Source organism: Giraffa tippelskirchi, chromosome 3 (genome assembly GCF_054371585.1).
Source record: "Giraffa tippelskirchi isolate mGirTip1 chromosome 3, T2T-mGirTip1v1.2.pri, whole genome shotgun sequence".
NCBI classification, from domain to species: Eukaryota; Metazoa; Chordata; class Mammalia; order Artiodactyla; family Giraffidae; genus Giraffa; species Giraffa tippelskirchi.
This window is the reverse complement of record NC_137277.1, coordinates 33897584-33919303: the sequence shown is the minus strand read 5'-3', so window position 1 is coordinate 33919303 and position 21720 is coordinate 33897584. Positions and strand designations below refer to the sequence as shown.

The 21720-nt window shown below is 44.6% G+C and overlaps 1 long non-coding RNA gene across 3 annotated transcripts in view; it reads left to right on the top strand.

Moving 5' to 3' along the window:
• The window catches only part of LOC145541575 (uncharacterized), a 108044-nt gene that overhangs the window by 20215 nt on the left and 66109 nt on the right, over positions 1-21720 (top strand). For all 3 annotated transcript variants that reach the window (XR_014079128.1, XR_014079126.1, XR_014079127.1), the window contains exon 4: positions 5027-5167. This is a non-coding gene — a long non-coding RNA (uncharacterized LOC145541575). The remainder of the gene's footprint in view (positions 1-5026; positions 5168-21720) is intronic.

Genomic DNA, 21720 nt, shown 5'->3' with positions numbered 1-21720 from the left:
TGACTATTGCGACCCCACCAGGCCCCTCTGTCCATGGGATTTTCCAGGCAAGAATACTGGAGTGTTCCTTCTCCAGGGGATCTTCCCCACCCAGGGATCAAACCCAGGTCTCCTGAACTGCAAGCAGATTCTTTACCAACTGAGCTACCAGGGAAGCTATTACTATTCATAATAGTCCCACACTATTATGAGTTCATCTACAGGAGAACGGATAAAATGATGACATATTTATACAATGGAAAATTTTACACTTTAAGAACGAACATCCCTTCCCCTAAAAAAGAATGAACATCCCACGGATGTACTTTTGGGCAAATAAACAAGCAAACAAAATAACAGCAAAACAACAACAGCAAAGCACTAAAGAGTACATATATAGCATGATTCCGTTTTATGAAATTCCTAGAAGTGAGGAGAATCATTATTTGAGGAAAGGGTATTGAGAGCAGGGGGCCTAGGATCTGGGATCCTGGTAATAATCTACTTTTTGATCTGGGTGCAAGTTACACAGGGCTATTCTCCAGGCTGTATACGTCCTTGTGCACTTTTCTTTATAAATGTTATGTTTCACTGTAGTGTACTAAAGAAAATAATATAGTCCCTGACCTCAAAGAATATATAATATCTTGATTCTAGAGTGATGTTCTCCAACCTTGGCTGTGCACCTATATCAGTAAAACTCCCTAATATATATATTTTTCTATTATTTATAAATTAGATACATGAACCACTATGCTAATAAGTATCTTACAATACACAAGATTAAAATTTTAAAAGGGTTATATTAGAATATATATTATACTTAACTAGAGGTTCTAACACTGTCTTCCTGTATTGTCTCTTGGATATTTTGTGGATTTCTGGGAAATCAGTTATCTTGAGAGTCAGCTTTAAGAAGACAGTGGGAAGGAAAAAGAAGTTAGTGTACTGAAAATAAGCCTGGACTTTCGGTCCAGTTCTCCTGGAGTCTGGGGAAAGCCTGGCATTTGGGCCTCCAAGGAAGAGATAGCATTCAGAGCTCCATCCACCCTCTCCCCTCTTCTCCCATCTAGAGTCTGAGCTAGAGGTGCAGCCAAAGATCCTGAAGCTTCAGTGTGTATGAGAATCATGGAGGTGCTTCCCTGGTGATCCAGTAGTTAAGACTCCACCTGCTGATGCAGGGGTCACGGGTTTGATCCCTGGTCTGGGAAGATCCCACATACCTTGGAGCAGCTAAGCATGTGCACCACAATTACTGAGCCCATGTTCCAGAGCCCACAAGCTGCAACTACTGAGCCTAAGCACCTAGAGCCTTTGTTCCTCAACAAGAGAAGCCACCGCTATGAGAAGCCCTCACACCACCAGGAAGAGTAGCTCCTCTCACCGCAACTAGAAGAAACCTGTGCAGCAACAAAGACCCAGCACAGCCATTAAAAAAAAATAAAATGATACCTATTCCTGGAGATTTAGATTTAGTGGGTCTACAATAGGGCCCAGGAATCTGTGTTTTGAATAAAACCTCCGGATTATTCTACTGGAGTCCTTGCACCATACTTTGAGAAACACCACCCTCAACACTAAGATTGCCAGACATTTTCAGGTAATCTTTATACCATCACAGAATGTTGTAAGTTATAAGTAGGAAGGGTTTTAATTTGCATCCTATTTGGCCAGGCCACCACCGCTTAAAAAGATGTTATTGAGGGAAGCAGAAGAGCCAGAGGCAGGCAGAAAGTGAGAGGCAGAGATGGAATAGATAAATATGGAGAGGAAACCATCGTGGGGAGTAAGAGAGACAGAGACTATAGAAGAGAGTGGGGAAGGGATAAAGTGAAAAGGGAAGGAGATGAGAGACCAGGGTGGGAGAAGGGAAGAGAAAAGACAGCCCTTCTTTCTCCCACCCCATTCACCCTCCCAGCCACCCACCAGGCTCTGAAGCCAGAGCAGAATCCGGCCAGATCCTCGCTTCCCCAGTGAAATTCATTTGCAAAAGAAGCAAGAAGAGAAGAGAAAGAGGAACAGAAAAGAAAAGAATGGCCTTGGAGAAATTGTCAGTTGTGGGACCAAAAATAGCGTTTAGAAATAGAACTGTATCTTTACACCGGTCCTTGGCAGTGGGTAGCAAAGGAGTGTCTATCTGCTCCATTCCCACTCGGATCCTGGCAGTAACAGGACGTAAGGAAGTGAGATTCCCCTTTGGGAGTAAATAACAACAAAATAGCCATTGAGAAACCCAACAAAGATAGACAAAGCCACGTTAAAGAGACAGCAAGTCTCCAGGGCCAACCCCCACCTCTAGCTTAATGGCGGCCGTTAACATATGTAAAGCCTGGAAAAATCCACTCTGTCAGGGCTGGGCTCTCTGGAAGCTTTGTTGTTCAGTTGCTAAATCAGGTCCAACTCTTTGTGACCCCAAGGACTACAGGGCGCCAGGCTTCTCGGTCCTTCACCATCTCCTGGAGTTTGCTCAAACTCATGTCCATTGAGCTGGTGATGCCATCCAACCATCTCATCCTCCGTCACCCCCTTCTCCTCAATCTTTTCGTGGAAGTTTACAAGTTTCAGAGAACTGTCGCCACTCCTGGTCTGCTGTTTTTGAAGTCCACACAGACACACAAGATGGGTTTTTGATTACCATCCATCATGCTTCTCTTACCCTCAAGACAAACCACACCCTCATTCCTTTTCCCAACAGCGTGGCTGAGGCTGGAATCTGGAGGTGGCGCCCTTCTTATCAAGGTGTGCAAATAGTTCTCCAAAGTTGCTTAAGTGGACCCAAATCCCTGGGGAATCTTGAGCCTTGAAAAAAATGCACACGGGCGACCTTGCTGCGGGTTGTTGTTGTCCCCGAGGGAAAGGGGGCCGGCCTGGGAGAACTATCAGGAATAGCACGTTTCTGGCTCGGAACAAAACCCCACCATGAGTCTCCGTTCTTCTGAAGACTAAAAATAAATTCATAATTAATCACAACAGAAAAGGAACATGCTCTTCAATGACTATAATTAGCTCTCCGTTTATTAATGAAGACTCAAATTATTAGACTCATCTGAGTCCCAACTTTTCTGCTTACTAATTACACGCGTGGGACAAGTGACTTCACCTCCCGGAAGCTCTACTTCCTCAACTGCAGAAACAGGGTTTTGAGGGTGGGGGGAGGGTGATACCTGTTTCAGAAGAGACCATGGGAAGGATAGGCTCACCAGGGGTCATCTGCGGAATCTTCTCGGTCAAAAGTCCAGCTCTAGTGAGTGCCCTGGGCTGCTATCAGAATGGAAGAGACTTGACTCAAATCTGGGATTTGAGAAGCCCAAGAGTGGTATATGGAAACTTCCAGGCTTGGTGTCATAAACGGGTGGAATTTATGCTTATTTATTCTCTAGACTAATAAAAATTCCTTCCAGGGCCTTCCAGAACAACCTCGGTGAGGAAACAGAACACAGGTTTACATTCCTTCTGACTTCCCCAGCAGGATCTCCCGGATCAGGCAAATGCTCTTCCATGGTCACCTGAAGGTCAGAGTTTGAGAAGCATGAGCTACTCACTGTGGACCCTGGAGATGGGGCTGAACACGAAGTGCTTCCTGAGAACTTTGTAGCAAACTGCCCTTTGGACTTGCCCATGCCAGTATCTTGAGTGACCACTTCTCTTGTGGCTCAGCTGGTAAAGAATCTGCCTGCAATGCTGGAGAACTGAGTTTGATCCCTGGGTTGGGAAGATTCCCTGGAGAAAGGAACGGCTACCCACTCCAGTATTCTGGCCTGAAGAATTCCATGGACTGTATAGTCAGGGTTGCAAAGAGTTGGACACAACTGAGTGACTTTCACTCACTCACAAGAAAGAAAAGGGTGCATGATGGGGGGGGGTGTCCTTCCTGGGTGTTCAAAGTTGATAGTAATGGTGCAGGAATATCCAGACACTTCAGGGATCTGGAATTCAACAAGAGCTGAGCAAAAATGCATTATGAACAAGACAAGAAATGTGTAACCGTGTTCATTGCTGAAGGTAGTCTACTTCAACCAGGGGTTGTGCAGAAGGATTCATTATTCTATTCTCTCCTTTTTTCAGTTCAGTTCAGTCGCTCAGTGGTGTCCGACTCTTTGCGACCTGATGGATTGCAGGATTCAGGCTTCCCTGTCCATCACCAACTCCTGGAGATTGCTCAAACTCATGTCCATTGAGTCGGTGATGCCATCCAACCATCTCATCCTCTGTCAACCCCTTCTCCTCCTGCCTTCAATCTTTCCCAGCATCAGGGTCTTTCCTAAGGAGTCGTTTTTTCGCATCAGGTGGCCAAAGTATTGAAGTTTCGGCTTCAGCATCGTCTCACTTTTTTACAGAAGTGAAATTTTCCACAATAAAAAAGGAAGTATGTGCCCCTGAGCCTCTTCCATATACCTTACTCATAGGAAAGTCCTTTAGAATCTCAGTGAGAGCCTATTCACTCTGCTTCAAACCATTCTAACAAACTAATTTTCCTTAGCTTATTTTTCATCCATACTATGTGGGGCAAGGTATCTTGAAGCAGGAGGAAGGGCCAGCTGACAGTTGACACTGGTGAGGAGAGGAATATGGGAGAATCACTAAAAAAGACACAAGAAGATAAAAGTCTTACCCAGAGGCATTTCTAAGATGTTGGTTATGGACGTTCATTAACACAGAGCAGCACTGACCTGGGGGCAGAGCTGAGTAAGCCGGTCCTGAACTAAGCTTGAAAAGGAGGCTGTGTGGATGCCAGCCTGGGGTTTTGCTCTTCTATCCAGAGCCTCAGTTTCCTCATTTGTGCAACAGGAGCTAAGGTGTCTGCCTTATTCTACAGGCCCACTGGAAAAACCAAAGTAGGTCATGCATTGAAAGATGGCTTGTGAACTATTAAACATTGTCCAATGTAAAGTTTTATAAGAGTGACAATGACTCTGAGCCCCTCCATTTTAAAACCCAAGGCACTGTGTAATACCTTTCGGAATGATCTTTATCTTAGTTCACTTGGGCTGCTATAACAGAATACCCTAGACTGGGTGGCTTGTAATCAGAAATTTATTTCTCACAGTTCTAGAGACTGAGGTCCAAGATCAAGGTGCCAGCAGATTCAGTGTCTGGTGAGGACCTGCTTCTTTGTTGGTAGATGGCTGTCTTCTCAACAAATCCTCACAGGACATAAGGGACAAGGCAGCTCTGTAGGGTCTCTCTGGTAAGTGCACTAATCCCTTTTGTGAGCATTCCATCCTCGTGTCTCACCTCCCCAAGGTCCTGCCTCCTAACACCATCACACTGGGGGTCAGGTTACGACATATGAATTTGGGGGGAGAGGACACATTCAATCTATGGCCAGCTTCATCCACAGTGCTTAAACTACCCCCAGTTTTTCAAGTATTTGCAAGTATAAGGGACAGGGTTTTGTTTTGTTTTTTTTAATTGAAGTGTTGTTGATCTACAATATTGTGTTAGTTTCAGGTGTACAGCAAAGTGATTCAGATATACATACATTCTTTTTTTCTGATTCTTTTCTGTTATAGGTTATTACAAGATATTGAATATAGTTTCCTGTGCTACATATTTAATCCTTCTTGTTTTATATATAATAGTGTGTATCTATTAATCCCATACTCCTAATTTATCCCTCCCCCTACCACCCTTTCTCTTTTGGTAACCATAAGTTTTTTTTCCAGGTTTGTGAGTCTTTCTGGTTTGCAAATGAGTTCATTTGTATTTTTTTTTTTTTAGATTCAACACAGCAGTGATGTCACATAGTATTTGTCTTTTTCTATCTGACTTACTTCACTTTGTATATTAATCTCTAGCTCCATCCATGTTGCTGCAAATGGAAATATTTCATTCTTTTGTATGGCTGAGTAATATTCCATTATGTATATGTACTGCATTTTTTAATCCATTCATCTGTCAATGGACATTTAGGTTGCTTCCATATCTTGGATATTGTAAATAGTGTTTCCATGAACATTGGGGAGCATGTATCTTTTTGAATTAGCATTTTTGTCTTTTCTGAACATAAGCCCAAGAGTGGGATTGCTGGATTATATGGTAACTCTATTTTTGGTTTTTTAAGGAACCTCCATACTGTTTTTCATAGTGGCTGCACCAATTTACATTCCCACCAACAGTGTAGGAGGGTTCACAGAAAGGGACAGTTTTGACTTATGAGCAAATTCATTGTTGTGGAACAACTCATTTCCTAACAAAAAAACAAATGAGGTGGCTGCCAGCATTGGTTACTTGGAGGAAAAAGCAGTGGAAATGGAGGTGAGGGTGGGAGGAGACGACCCTTTATAAATCTTGGAATCATTTCTTTAGTTAAAATGAGCGCATATGACTTCTATAAACTAAAGCTAAAAAAAAAAAAGAGTGAAAAATTAAATATGCATAATAAGCAAGGGAATAAGGAAAAGAGATTTTGTACCTATGGCCCTTCAACAAGTCAGGTAGGGGATCTGGACACTTTAGCCCATGGTGAGTCCCACCTTCCAGCAACACTGTCCTTGTAGAGTGGGAATTGTTAGCCTCCTGAGCAAGGGCATCAAGCCTTGATGTTTTGAGAAAATAGCTGCTGAGATGGGGAATTAGGTCTATGCAGGTCAGGGTAGGGGATCAACAATTAACTTTGGGAAGATAACTCCAGTTGATGCCATAATTGCATGTATATCACATGCAGATAACCCTGTGGAGCTATTGGAACCTTGAACTCTGACCCTCTCCCTAAGCCCCCACCACGCTTGCCTTCTTACAGAAGCCTCTGGAAACAGCTGCCTCCTAGTGAGTTGGTATTAGATTGAACCATACAAAAACAACAACCACAGACCATTTTTGGTCTATACAAATAACAATTTTAACTTCATAGTTTTGGTGCAACATCCCCCATCCAGATCTACCTTCAAGAGGTAATGTGAGGCCCTCAGAAGTCTCCAACCCACCCCATTCCTCTCACATTCCTTGTTGACCAGCCATTTTACAAAGCTTTGCCTAATATTATGCTGGATTCATGACATGAGATGCCAATAGTGAGCTTGTGACAAGTTCCAATACCTGGGATTAACCATGGAAAATTTGGTTGAGAAGTTATTGGACGTGTGCATGCTTAAATTTTCAGCACAGAACCTGACTGAGACTCGGCTTAGTGCAAGACTTCCCACCCTTTGCTATATATTAGAGTCACCTGGAGATCTAAAAATATCCCAATGGCCAGGCAGTACTCCATACCCAATAAGTCAGTATCTGGTCGTGGGAACTAGGCATCAGGATTTTGTAAAGACCTCCAGGAGATGCCAATGAACAGCTAAGTTTGGGAACCACTGACACAGTGAAGGATGGACTTCGCTGACCTTTATTTCCAGAGGCAAGAATCACCTGCAGCCCAGAACTGACCACGTCCTCAGGGAGTAAAAATAGTGCAGGGAGGACAGAAATCTGCCCATGTGGGGCTCTGGTATGGCCCCAGGTCGAGCTTACCTGTTCCTTTAGTGCCAGACTTGTTGGCTCTGTTACCTGGCTGTCTGCCTCTGGGGATGGGACACCTGCTAAGCCTCAGCCCCTTCTGTTCCTGGGCAGCTTGTTGTCTGATGCCCATAGCAAGAGACACACTTGGGACTGCTTCCCCTGCCTGGGAGTGCAGCCCAGGACCCACCAGGGAGCATGTTGCCATGACAATCATGGCATACTTCTCCCCAACCCCCTTCTGCTACTGCAAAAGCCCCATGAAAATCAGAATTCACAGGGCTTTTCAATCTGCCTGGACTTCTCCATCAGAAGGGGATGTGGGAGATTTTTCCCCTCTGAGCTTTGGGGAGATGGGGTGAAGGAGGGAACAGCAGTCTCAAAACAACCCCCTCAAGTTACCCAGTCTGTTGGGACACATGAAGAAATCTACTTTCTTATAGCAAGGATTGTCAACCGTAATTGCTGTTGAGAAGTTTGTCAAGAGGAGAGTGAGTGGGGATGTAGGAAGGAGAAAGAGCCGTTTCTTCAGGTGGAGGAGGAAGGCAAGGGTGAAGGGAGAGGAGAGGGGTCATGAGGCTGCACTGAAGAGTGATCTTTGGAGAGAAAACTGCAACTGAGGAAAAGGGATGAGATTGAAGGGCTGCATGGAGCAGGAGTGGGTAGCCTGGTAAGGAAATCAGGGGCTTTAGCCAGGAGGAAGAGATGGATCAGGGAAGAGAAGTCAGATGAAGAAGCATGCACTAACTACCTATTGTTCTGGAACAATTCCTGCAAAATGTAGCATCTTAAAACAATGTTAAATGTCTATTATCTCGCAGTTTGTGTGGGTCATTCAGGAGTGACTGATCTGGGAGCTGGGTGCCTCTGGCTTGGGGTTGCTCGTGAGATTGCAATTGAGATACCAGCAGTGGCTGCATCATCTGAAGGCTTGACTGGGGCTGGAGGACTTACTTCCAAGATGGCTCACTCACGTGATTGGTGAGCTGGTGGTGGCTGTTGGCAGGAGGCCTCTGTTCTCAACATGTGGAGCCTCTCCAAAGGGCTGCTTGAGTGTCTTCCTGACATAGCAGCTGGTTTCCCCAGAAACAGTGATTCAAGAACCAGCAAGACAGAGCTGCAGTCATTTTTGTGACCTAGCTTTAGAAGTGATTCATCTTATTTCTACAATGTCTTAGTGGTTACACACAGCCTTACATGGAGCTCAGAGGGATTATATAAGAGCATGAACACCAGGAGGTGAGGCTCACTGGAGGCCACGTTGGAGGCTGGCTACAACCAGGAGAAAATCCTTTCTGAGTCATGACTGTGTTGTCATGGAGTATGTTGTACAGGTTAATCCCTTCGTAAGAACACCAGGTATATGGGGCAAGTGGGAATTAGAGTCCAGGCTGAACTCAGATAGGCTGGCCATGCCCCAGCCTGAGCAAGCAGGTACACCTGTTTGTAATCTGCCTCTCTAGAAGAGGAACATGCCCTGTTCGTACAAATGTATAGCTTGTGCCTCAGGACACTTTTAAATGTAAATAATAGAAAATCCAACCAAAGAGAAAAAAAAGAAGAATGTACTGCATTATTTCTTTGAATTTATTTTTGGCTTGGCTGGGCCTTTGTTGCTGTGGAGGCTTTTCTCTAGTTGCAGTGAGAGGGGGTTAATCTTTGTTGCGGTGCTCAGGCTTCTCATTGCAGTGGCTTCTTTTGTTGTGGAGCACAGGCTCTAGGGTACGTGGGTTTGATAGCTGTGGTTCTTGGGCTCTAGAACACAACCTCAATAGTTGTGGCATGCCGGCTTAGTTGCTCTGTGGCATGTGGGATCTTCCCGAATCAGTGATCAAACCCGTGTCTTCCAGATTCTTTATCAGTGAGCCACAGGGAAGCCCCTGTATTATTTCTATAAATGAAGGGTGCAGGGATATGATGCTTCAGGCATGGCTGGATCCAGGGTCTCAAACAATGTCCTGTCCTCTCTGTACCTTAGCTCTGCTCTCTTTTGATTTGATGTAGCCTCATCAACTAAGACTCGGACACGACTCAGCGACTTCACTTTCACTTTTCACTTTTGTGCACTGGAGAAGGAAATGGCAACCCACTCCAGTGTTCTTGCCTGGAGAATCCTGGGGACGGGGGAGCCTGGTGGGGTGCCGTCTATGGGGTCACACCGAGTCGGACATGACTGAAGCAACTTAGCAGCAGCAGCAGCAGCATCAACTTTATTCTTTAAAGCTTTTTCGTTATCATGGCAGACAGCATCTCCAGACTTACTGGCTCTCAGATTCAGTTGAGGTATGGCGATTCTTCTAGCATCTGAAATAAAGTTTCTGACCCTGACGCTCTTTGACCCCTCCCTTGAACATTCTCTGGGGGCAAGGAGATGGGATATAGTGATTGGCTTAATCTGATATAGGGCCACCCCAAGAAACTAAGGCGGCTGGCTCAGCTCCATCCAATAATCTCAAAGAAACCTTCCCAAGGAGAGGTGCTGGATGCTGTGTCAGAAAAAGGAAGGATAATGCTAGGAAGGTCCTCCATAGCTCCAAGGCAGTATTTGACTGGATCTGAAGGGAGAGAGTTCCTCCTGGAGCCCTGGAGTGATGCTAGTGATCAGAGGATGGGTCAGATCAATGCTAAGTTTCAGGGGCAAAGGAGGAAACATGTGACTATTCACTTAGGTGAGGCCAGAGGCCCTGGTTTCTCCCAGGCTTGGCTGGTGGAAACCTGGATGACCTAAGCTACAGACCTTTTTGAATTAAAAAGCAGAATTTTGTTTTCAGATTACTTTTCTCAGCAGTAATGTATAAACTAAAAGAATCTATTCACTTATCTGTTTTCCCATCAAACACATTTGAAGTACTTCCTCCTTGCCATTTTGCCCTGTGATGAAACAATGTTTTTTTAAAAAAATGGGGAAATACAGATGCAGATCCAGTACTGGCCCCTTTTAGAATTTAACTGTCAGTGCGTGCGTGTATGCGCTAAGACACTTCAGTCATGTCCAACTCTTTGCGACCCTATGGACCATAGCCCGCCAGGCGCCTCTGTCCGTGAGATTCTCTAGACAAGAATACTGGAGGGCGTTGCCATGCCATCCTGCAGGGGATCTTCCCAACCCAGGGACTGAACCTTCATCTCTTATGTCTCCTTCATTGGCAGGCGGGTTCTTTACCACCTGGGAATCCCTTAACTGTCAGTATTCACTACTTATTCGTATCTATTCCCAGGCATGAGCTACACTAACCCGACTCTCCTTTTGAAGATTGAGACCTCCCCAGGTATGCCCAGTTGGGCAGTTCCAACTTTGTGGATGAAAGTTTCCTTCTTTGAGGACTTCCCTGGCGGTCCAGTGGTTAAGAATCCACCTTGCAATGCAGGGGATGTTTGTTCAGTCCCTGGTCAGGGAACTGAGATTCCACGTGGTGGTGGTTTAGTTGCTAAATTGTGTCCGACTCGAGCGACCCAACGGTCTGCAGCCTGCCAGGCTTCTCTGTCCATGGGATTTCCCAGGCAAAAATATTGAAGTGGGTAGCCTTTCTTTCTCCAGCGGATCTTCCCAACCCAGGGATCAAACCCAAGTCTCCTGCATTGCAGGCGGATTCTTTACCTCTGAGCCACCAGGGAGGCCCTCACGGGGCAGCTAAGTTCATGTGCTGCAATGAGGAATCTGTGCAAGCAAATAATAATAAATTAAAAAAAAAGAAAGTTTCTTGCTTTGCCCATTCTCCTGCTTGAGTCATAGGAAACTTCAGCAATTGGCATTTTCTTCTCTAGTTGGGAACCTTATCAATTCTAACACCTCACCATCCCTCAGCCTTAAAAATCCTAGTCCCTTCCCTTGCACAGCAATTCCTGGTTTACTACATATCCGACTGTCCTCAGGCAGAGAAGACAGAGAAACACAAGGAGGTCTGCAGTTCTGGTTTGAGCTGGGGAAACAAGATTCCTGTTAGCCAGATGCTGCCGTCAGATCCAGCCTCTTGCTAGCACATTCTATGGCTCCCTCCTTTCAGGGTCCTTGTCTATGTGTTCATAACTCAACAAAGAATGATTTAAGATTCTGCTAAATTCTGCATTTTAAAATCTGACTCTGCAAAAATTTGCTGGAGAAGTGGCTTCTATTTTTAAAGGGGCTGATTCCTTCTTTTTTTCTGATTATTTTCAAGTGAAATTTGAACTTAACTGAGCAGTTTTGAAAGCCCAGCTGCACCGTGGATCCTTCCTATGCTGTGCATAGCTGGGTCAGTGTTGCATAAGTGAGGGGCACTTCTACTGGTGGTTTGCTGATTTAACAGGTAATTGTAGGGGGCACAGGCATGAGCATTTAAAATGATGTTGTTGAAATTTTATGAATATGAAGCTTAGGATTTCATGAAATTTTTTCTAGCACAAGGTGAAGGTATAAAGTTTATTGTTAGTTCAGAATTGATTTGAAGACAAGTGTTAGTAAACAATTAACCTGTGCGTGTGCAGACTTGGCAGGAGTCATGAAGGTGACTCTATTAATTCCCATGGCTGCTGTAACAAATTACTACAAGCTCGGTGGCTTACAAGAACATACCTTTATTCTCTCACTGTTGTGGAGGCCAGAAGTCCAAAATAAGTTTCACTGGCCCAGCTCTGCAGCCTCCAAGGGCTGTAGGGGAGGTTTTGTTCCTTGCCTCTCTGGAGGCTGTGGATACTCCCTGGCTTGTGGCCACATCACTGCAGTCTCTGCCTCTCTGGTCACATCACCTCTTCATCTTCTGCATGTAGTATATCTCCCTTTGCCTCTCCTTTATGAGGATGCATGTGATGGCCTTGAGGGCCCACCTGACTAATCCAGGATACTCTCCCCATCTCCAGATCCTGAGTTTAGGATCAACCATAAGGTCCTGCTGTATAGCACAGGGAACTATATTCAACATCCTGCAATAAAACATAACGTTTTATTATGGTGGTCTGATGGTTAAAAATCTGCCTTGCAATGCAGGGGATGAGAGTTCAATCCCTGGTCGGGGAACTAAGATCCCACTTGCCTAGGTGCAGCTGAGCCCAAACCCCTCAACTAGAGAGCCTGTGTGCTCTGTAGCCCATGCAACGCAAGGAAGACCTCACATGCCGCAACTAAGACCCAATGCAGCCCAAAAAAGAAAAAATAACATAATGGAAAAGAATATGAAAAAGATGTATGTATAATTGAATCACTTCTCTGTACACAAGAAACTAAGACATTATAAATCAACTATACTTCAGTTGAAAATAAATCTTGAATTTAATCACATCTATAGAGTTTTCTTTCGGGAATTCCCTGGTGGTCTGGTGGTTAAGACTGCCGGAGGCTTGATCACTGGTCAGGGAACTAAGAACCCACAAGTCATGTGGCAAGACCAAAAAAAAAAGTCTTCTTCTTCCCCCCGCCCTCCCCCCCAAACAAGGCAACATATTCACAAGCATCAGGGATCAGGATGTGGTTATCTTTAGGAAGAAGGGGACTGTTATTCAGCCTATCACAGTGGCATAGGAAATTTGGGACAGAGCCAGTTAAGAAATGAAACTTCCTACCTGCAGACTTTTTATACACCCACCTAAGGGGCTCCCCCTGCTGCAGTCGATGTTGCCCTCTGCTGCCATCTCCCTCTCACTAAGGATACAGAGGAGGGGGACATACAGGGGGAAGGACTGTCCTCTCCAGGCTCCCATCGCGTTTGGAGGAGAAATGGCTGGGAGAGACCTGGACCCATCTCATCCCACACAACCTGAGATCCTTTGACAGATTCCTTGGTGCCTATGTCAGCGACAGCCACCTTGAAAAATATGAATTTTAAATTTCCCAGGTTCCAATGAATGTTGTTCTACTCCATACAGATCCCTACCACAGGGCCCCCTCTCAGATTTGCACTGTATTTATTTAAATTGCTTTTGAAATGTTAATCACCGAATGTTAATAAACACAGTAATTATTCTTGATTTTCCTTATGGGTTCCATTTAGGAACAGGAACTGATATTATTCATGATTTCACAAGGAAGCATGAGTTCCAAAGTAGGCTAATGTGCTTTACTTACAAAATTAGTGAAGACATTTCCCTATTGCATAATCAGTACATTAGACCCAGGATGATGGCGTTTCAGGGAAGAAAGGTGCTGGAACAACTTCTCATGGGATCTGATTAGTGCGTTCTCTTGGGAGACTTTCTGGAAGGAAGGTTTGTCAACTGAACTCATGTAACTCCATGAGGGAGTGAAAGTGTGTAGGCGGGGTGAGTGGGCGAGACAGACTCTGTCTCCATCAGCTTTGATCCCATCCGGCCTGCTCCCCACCCCCACGCCCACCGCACCCTCAGCACATCTGCAGGGGCCTGTAATTGCTCTGATTCCAATGGCACCAGCAAGTGATGTCTCCTTTGGCCAAGCGGACAAGAGCAGACCAGAGGAGCCAGGGAGTTCTGGGGGAGAGGCCTGTCTGACCGTCTGCAGCTGGCCAGAAGGAAACCAGACCAGTGTTAGCTCTTGCTCCAGAGCAAAAGCTGAGAACCTTGGCAGGCAAGCTTGTTCAAAACGCCTGCAAAGATGAGGCTTGACAACCTTTCTGTTTTCTTTTTTTCTGGCCTAGCCCCAAGGCTTACAGGATCTCAGGTCCCCAACCAGGGATTGAACCTGCGTCATAGCAGTGAAAGCGTGGAATCCTGGCCACTAGGCTACCAGGGAACTCCCCTGAAGAACTTTCTTTGACTTTGATCTTCTTGGGGCTCACCAGGTGAGACATGCTGACGCTGGACAAACCTGCCCCCCCCCATTTCCTGCTCACCTCCTGGCACCCACTGATCCTGATTTAAATCCCAGTCTTTTCTCTATAATGCATGCATGCTAAATTGCTTCAGTCGTGTCTGACTCTTTTGAGACCCCATAGACTGTAGCCCCAGAGAAGGCAGTGGCAACCCACTCCAGGACTCTTGCCTGGAAAATCCCATGGACGGAGGAGCCTGGTAGGCTGCCGTCCATGGGGTCTCGAAGAATCAGACACGACTGAGTGACTTCACTTTCACTTTTCACTTTCATGCATTGGAGAAGGAAGTGGCAACCCACTCCAGTGTTCTTGCCTGGAGAATCCCAGGGACGGGGGAGCCTGGTGGGCTGCCGTCTATGGGGTTGCACAGAGTCGGACACGACTGAAGCGACTTAGCAGCAGCAGCAGCAGCAGACTGTAGTCCACCAGGCTCCTCTGTCCATGGGATTCTCCAGGCAAGAATACTGGAGTGGGCTGCCATGTCCTCTTCCAGGGGGTCTTCCTGACCCAGGGATTGAACACCCATCTCTTATGTCTCCTGCACTGGCAAGCAGTTTCTTTACCACTGGCACCACCTGGGAAACTCCTTTCTCTACACCCCAGTGCTTTTAAATGAAAGATGTGCTGCTTAGGAAGATAGGAGGGCTTGGTTCCTGCACTGAGGACTTTGGTCAAACGCAGGAGACCTCCTCAGGGAAAGAGGATTAAGTAGTGCAGAAGCTGATGTGTGAGCTTACAGGGAGACAAAGTTCTGATCAGAGCTGGTCAGAGACATGTGGGGAGGGATATCATGCTGAATTTATTCCAGGACCTTTCACTAGTGACCAATAGTTAGAAGCAATAAAGATTGGTCTCAAAAGATAAAATAAAAAAGAAGCTTGAACATTACATACATTTACATAAGATAAGTGGGATTGATCTCACTATATATCATGCAGGAAGCATATAGAAGTTTTTATTAAACTATAGTTGATTTGCAGTGTTGTGTTAATTTCTGCTGCACAGCAAAGTGACTCGGTTATACATATATACACATACTTTTTCATATTCTTCTCCATTATGGTTTGTCACAGGACTTTGACTATAGATCCTTGTGCTATACAGTAGGACCCTGTTTTATTCATTCTATATATAATAGTTTGCATCTGCTAATCCTAAACTCCCAGTCCAGCCCCCCTCTGCTTGGCAATCTGTTCTCTATGTGAGTCTGTGTCTGTTTCAAAGATAGGTTCACTTGTGGCGTATTTTAGATTTCACATATAAGTGATATCATATGGTATTTAACTGTCTCTTTCTGACTTACTTTTTTAGTATGATAATATCTAGGTCTATCTATGTTGCTGAAAATGGCGTGATTTCATTCTTTTTTTATGGCTGAGTAGTATTCCATTGTATATATATCTTCTTTATTTATTTATCTGTCTTCTTTATCCATTCATCTATCGACAATCATTTAGATTGCTTCTATGTCTTGGCTATTGCTCATAGTGTGGCTGTGAACATAGGGATGCATGTATCATTTTGAGTTATAATTTTGTCTAGATATATGCCCAGGAGTGGCATTGCTGAATCATATGGTAGTTCTATTTTTAGTTTTTTAAGGAACCTCCGTATATTCTCCATAGTGGCTGCATGCACCAACTTACATCCCCACCAACGGTGTAGGAGGGTTCCCTTTTCACCACATCTTCGCCAGCATTTTTTATTTGTGGACTTTTTAATGATGGCCATTTTGAATGGTGTGAAATAGTACCTCACTGTAGTTTTAATGTACATTTCTCTGATAATTAGTGATGTTGAGCATATTTTCATGTGCTTTTTGACTGTCTGTATGCTTTCTTTGGGGGTTCCCCGATGGTTCAGTGAGTAAAGAATCCGCCTGCAATGCAGGAGACACAGGTTTGATCCCTGGGTTGGAAAGATCCCCTGGAGGAGGAAATAGCAACCTATTCTAGTAAGTACTCTTGCCTGAAAAATCCCATCGACAGAGGAGCCTGGCAGGCTGCAGTCCAAAGGGTCACAAAGAGTCGGACATGACTGAGCTGACTAAGCACGAGCACGATGTTATCTTTGGAGAAATGTCTATTTAGGTCTTCTGCCCATTTTTCGATTGGGTGGTTTGTTTTTTTGTTATTGAATTTTAGGAGCTGCTCGTGTATTTTGGAAATTAAGCCCTTGTCGGTTGCATCATTTGCAAATATTTTCTCCTGATCTGTAGGTTGTCTTTTCATTTTGTTTATGGTTTCTTCTGCTGTACAAAAGCTTGTACATTTGATTAGGTCTCATTTGTTTATTTCTGCTTTTATTTCTATTGCCTTGGGAGACTGACCTAAGAAAACCTTAGTACGATTTATGTCAGAGAATGTTTTGTCTATGTTCTTGTCTAGGAGTTTTACAGTGTCATGTCTTGCTTTGAAATCTTTAAGCCATTAAGAGTTTATTTTTGAATATGGTGTGAGGGTGTAGCCTAACTTCATTGATTTACATACAGCTGTCCAACTTACTCAGCACCACTGGAAGCATACATAATTTGCCTCAATATTTTTGCTAAATGTTCCTTAAACTATCATGTTTATAACAAGCAATAGTTAAATAAAATAAATTGATTTTCTGTCTTAGAATATTAAAAAAAAGTCCCAAGTCCAGTGGAGTGATGGACTCAGGGGGTTTATAGGTCCCTCTGGTCCTTGGAGTCTGATTGCTTCCTGAGCCACTCATACCTCTCTCCTGGGCAGAGGTGTGGGGTGGACAGAAGCTGGGCTCTGGTGTCAGACAGTACTGGGTTTGAAGCAAAGCCCACCACTCACAGCCGTGTGGTCTTGTGTTTGTCACTTCTCTGGTCACTTGTCCTTGTCTATAAAAATGGAGATACCACATCCCTCATGAGGTTGTTGGTAATTACGAGACAGAAGGACCTTAGGCCAAGTCCCTGAGTCCAGCTCTTCTTGACCAGCAGCCTGTGCCCTTGATGGTGGTTCATGAAGAAGCTATTCAGTCCCTCTAGTTTGTACTCTGAAGCTTGTGTCCAGTCCCAGCTTGGGCCTTCCCGTCTCTTCCGTAACTGGCCTCACCTTACCCCTGCCCAGCATTGCAGGTGGACACTGCCAGGCACATCTGGGCACTTAGGGCTTGAGAAGCTGGAATGCAACCTAAAGAGCCAGAAAAGGAGGGCCCAAGAAGTGTCCCAAGAGAAGACTGAACAGCTCCAGCCACGGGGACCCCAGAACCTTGGACCACTTTGCTTGTCACACCAGATGTGCCTCCCTTTGGGGACCTCCTGCCAATGTTTTCCTGTTTGGATTCCATCAAAGGGTTTCCTCCCTGGGAGTGGAGATGGAGCGGGTGTGATCTGAAGGAGGTAGTGGGGAGCTCCCCCTAGTGGCTGTCATTAAACTTGTCAACCCGGGGCCTTGGGGGCCCCCACCAAGACCCACTCCATCCCACCTTCAGAAAGGACAAGAGCTTTGTCCTTTCTGAGCCTGCTTTCCAAACCTAGCTACTGCCTCGTTTCACAAGGCCAGAGACCATAAACTAGAGATCCATGGTTCTAATTTACTTGGCCAGTGCAATATTGTTGAAAAATTTTATTACACACCAATGCCAAAACATCATATTTGACATAAAAATCCAGTATGTAATTTCTCTTGAAAAATCAGAAGCTCTGGCAACTGAACTTGGGCTTCTGCCTGGCAACAATGGTGAGGACAGTTTACAAAAGAAGCAAAAACCCCTGCCCTCATGGAGTTTATTGCCTGGTGGGGGAGGGGAGAGAGGAACAGTTCAGTTCAGTTCAGTCGTGTCCGACTCTTAGCTACCCCATGGACTGCAGCACGCCAGGCTTCCCTGTCCATCACCAGCTCCCAGAGCTTGCTCAAACTCGTGTCCATTGAGTCGATGATGCCATCCAACCATCTCATCTTCTGTCGTCCCCTTCTCTTCCTGCCTTCAATCTTTCCTAGCCTCAGGGTCTTTTCCAGTGAGTCAATTCTTCGCATCAAGTAGCCAAAACAGCTCTTAATGAAGCCAAAAATGGATGCTTTCAAATTGTGGTGCTGCAGAAGACTCTTGAGAGTCCCTTGGACCACAAGGATAGTGGAGGAAGGGGTGAGGCCAGATCTACCCAACTGAGAGCATCTTGAATTCCTGACTCATAGAAATGACTATCTTTATTTTAAGCCGCTGAATATTGGAGTGATTTGTTATACAGCAAGAGATCACTAGAATAGATTCTGACTTCAAGGAACTTAAAAATAAGTCGGAAAGCCAAGAAGTGAGTGAACCTAGCCAAGTTTATTAGATAGTGCCAGCTGTCTCTGGGTGACCAAGGCCCAAACTGTAAAGCACTATCTATGTAAATATAGTAAATATGCCCACCTATTGGGGCTTCCCAGGTGGCACAGTGGTAAAGAATCTGCCTGCTAATGCAGGAGTTGCAAGAGGCAAGGGTTTGATCCCTGGATCGGAGAGATCCCATGGAGGAGGAAATGGCAACCCACTCCAGTATTCTTGCCTGGAATATTCTGTGGACAGAGGCGCTGCAGAGAGTTAGCCACAACTGAGCACACACACACACACCCACACATCCCACTTTTTCTCTCCCTCCATTTCTATACCTAGTCCCTTCGTTTGCTCCTATCTTGATTGACCTTCCAGATCCTTGATTTCCATCGTAAGTTTTCAGTTCCCTGAAGGGCTGACACTTTCTCAAACTCTCAGCTGCTAGCGCCCTCAATCAACTAGCTACCTGGTCTCCCCGACTTGACTTTGAATATACTGCCAAGAGTAGAATCAAGGATGTTTAGACCACAAATCCCTGGTTCTGGCTCCTAGTTCTTGGCAACAGTCATCACATAAATTTTCCAGCAAGAGACACATCCGCATAATTAGACCAACGATATCGCAGACTCAGACACATGCAAAGAGGGCAGGGCTAGAGAAGGGTACTATTCATCAAAACCTCATCATAAATTCAAGTTGAAGGATTGAAAAGAAACAAAACATGGACACTTCCCAAACCCAGCAGCTGGACCTCTCACTGAAATTCTGAAATCACTGCTGCTCAAATCAACATCTGGGAGAGAATAAAAAATAATAAAGATTTAAGAAGAACAGACGCTGGGAAATTACCAATTGAAGTGTGGATCAGGAATATAAATTCTCTAAGAGCCTAAAGACAGAAATATACATTGGCACATGGGTCTTCAGACTGTGAATTTCATCTAGCTGTCGCCACCATCCTTCTTTATTATGGCTAATATTTAGTTAGCAAACGCTGTTTTCTAAGCGATGAACATAATTATGTTCAGGTTGACATGACCTGAATTAGTGTTACTGAATTTTTACTTATTCAGCACTGGCAGTGGAATACAATGTCCAAAAAGATGTGGGTGCTGAGCCGTAGCCCCAAAGAACATTGGGAAGAATGTTGTATTTACATTTGGGTTTTTAAGTCTTGACTCTTCATTTATTAATGGTGTGAAATTGGCACTTTTTTAACCTTCTGAACCTGTGAAGAAATCTATCAATAGAAATAAGACTTACCTCACAGAGTTTTTATGAGGATTAAGTTAAGTAATTTATCTTCAAGATTCCTGCCATGTTGCTTTTAGCTCCTTCACCTATGAAATAGGAACAATACGTCTGTCACAGGGTCGAGTTATGTTATAAGGATTCCTTAACTTATGATATTACTTAAGCTTCTTGTAAGACATGTAAGAAACTTGTAAGACATGTAAGACACTTTTGGCTATAAATAACAGAAAGTGAGACATAGCAGCTTTAAAATGAAAGGTTTTGAATTGTCCTAGTTAAACAGAAGGTGGGAGGTAGGTGGTTCCAGGGTAAGATCAATAATATCAGCATGAGTCCAAGTCTTTGCTATTCATGTGATTCTCCCCTCATGGTGACAAAATGACTGCTCAGTGCCAAGCATCACATCTTTATACCAGATCATTCAAAGCATGAAAGGAGAGGAATATTGTCAAATGTCTCTCTTATCAAGGAGGAAACATTTCTCAGACATTTCTAATAAATTCCCTTTGTATCTTATTGGTTAGAACTGGCCCATGGCTATTCTTGCTAGGAGGGAATCTGGGGAAATGAATGTCCAGCATTTCCAAAAGCTAACATGGGAAGCCATTTCTACCAGCAAGGAAGAAAGGAGAGAATAACTGTGGGGTAGGAAATATACACTCTGAGCCTACCACCATAACATGTGAGAGCACTTACTATGAGGGGACCCATTAATCAATGGAGGTAACCATTGTTTTTGAAAATTATCTGATCCTTTAAAATAAAATTTTATTTATTTTTATTTTTGGTTGTGGTGGGTCTTTGTTGCTGTGAAGGCTACTCTCTAGTTGTGTTGTAAGGGTGTCCCATTGCGATGGCTTTTCTTTTTGTGGAGCACAGGCTGCATGCGAGCTTTAGTAGTTGCAGCTCACATGTGGGATCTTCCCGGATCAGGGGTTGAACCCATGTCTTGGGCATTGGCAGGCAGCTTCTTTACCACTGAGCCACCAGGGAAGCCTGGAGGTAACATTTATGGAGCACTTAGTATACACTAGGCAGCATTCAAAGTGTTTTACATGCATCACTTCATTTTGTTTCTCAACAACCCTATGAGGAGGAACTATAATTACTCTTGTTTTATAAATGTGAAAACTGAGGCAAAGGGAAGTTAATAAACTTTCTCAAGGCTCCCCAACCCATGAGTGTTGCGGCCAAGATATTGATCTGAGTCACAGCACGTTGAGTCTTCAGAGGAGGACCAAGGTGGATGCTGAGCTCAACTCTAACTTGGTTCTCACCCCAAGTTTAAGTGGGTTTGAGTTGTCATGTGGTTGGTTGATTACCTATTACCTTAGAGTTGATCCTGTTCATGAAATATTACCATAAAGCAATGGGATCTTTCACATTGCCCAGAAATTGCAGAATTTACATTGTGGTGATCAGATTTGCTGGGTCTGTGAGGTCAGCAACCCCAATTGGGGAAGGGGGGCGTTGGGGGGGGTGTAGGTGCCTAGCAGGGAGTCCTAAGTCTGGGAAGACACAGCCCAGGGCACCACCAGCTGTGGACAGTCTTTCTTTGACCTCCTATTATGTGCCAGGCCTGGGCTGGCTCAGTCCATATCTTCTACAGATTTACCAACAAGTGAAAAGGAAATTAAAACAGTGTGCTAAATTCCACGACAGGGAAGTTCAGGATGTCAGAAGCACCCCCGGGAGGGGCAGGCCCCAAGCAGGCTTCTAGAAGTCTTCTTATTAGGGCTTTCTTGATCTCCTGCCCTGCTTCCTCCTGCTTCTGCTGTCCTATTCTTCATTGCTATATACCAGCCTGCACAGGGCAGCCAGATTTGTCATCCCAAAGCAGTGTTTTCAGTTATTACCATTATCCACCCCTCCCCAATCCTGTGAAATGTTAATACCATGGATATATTGTATGTCTGCTTATGTATTGTACACATATCTGTGCTTTATATGTACAAAGGGTAAGATTCTTCTACCTCCCCAGAACCAACTTTTGCCCCTGGTTGAG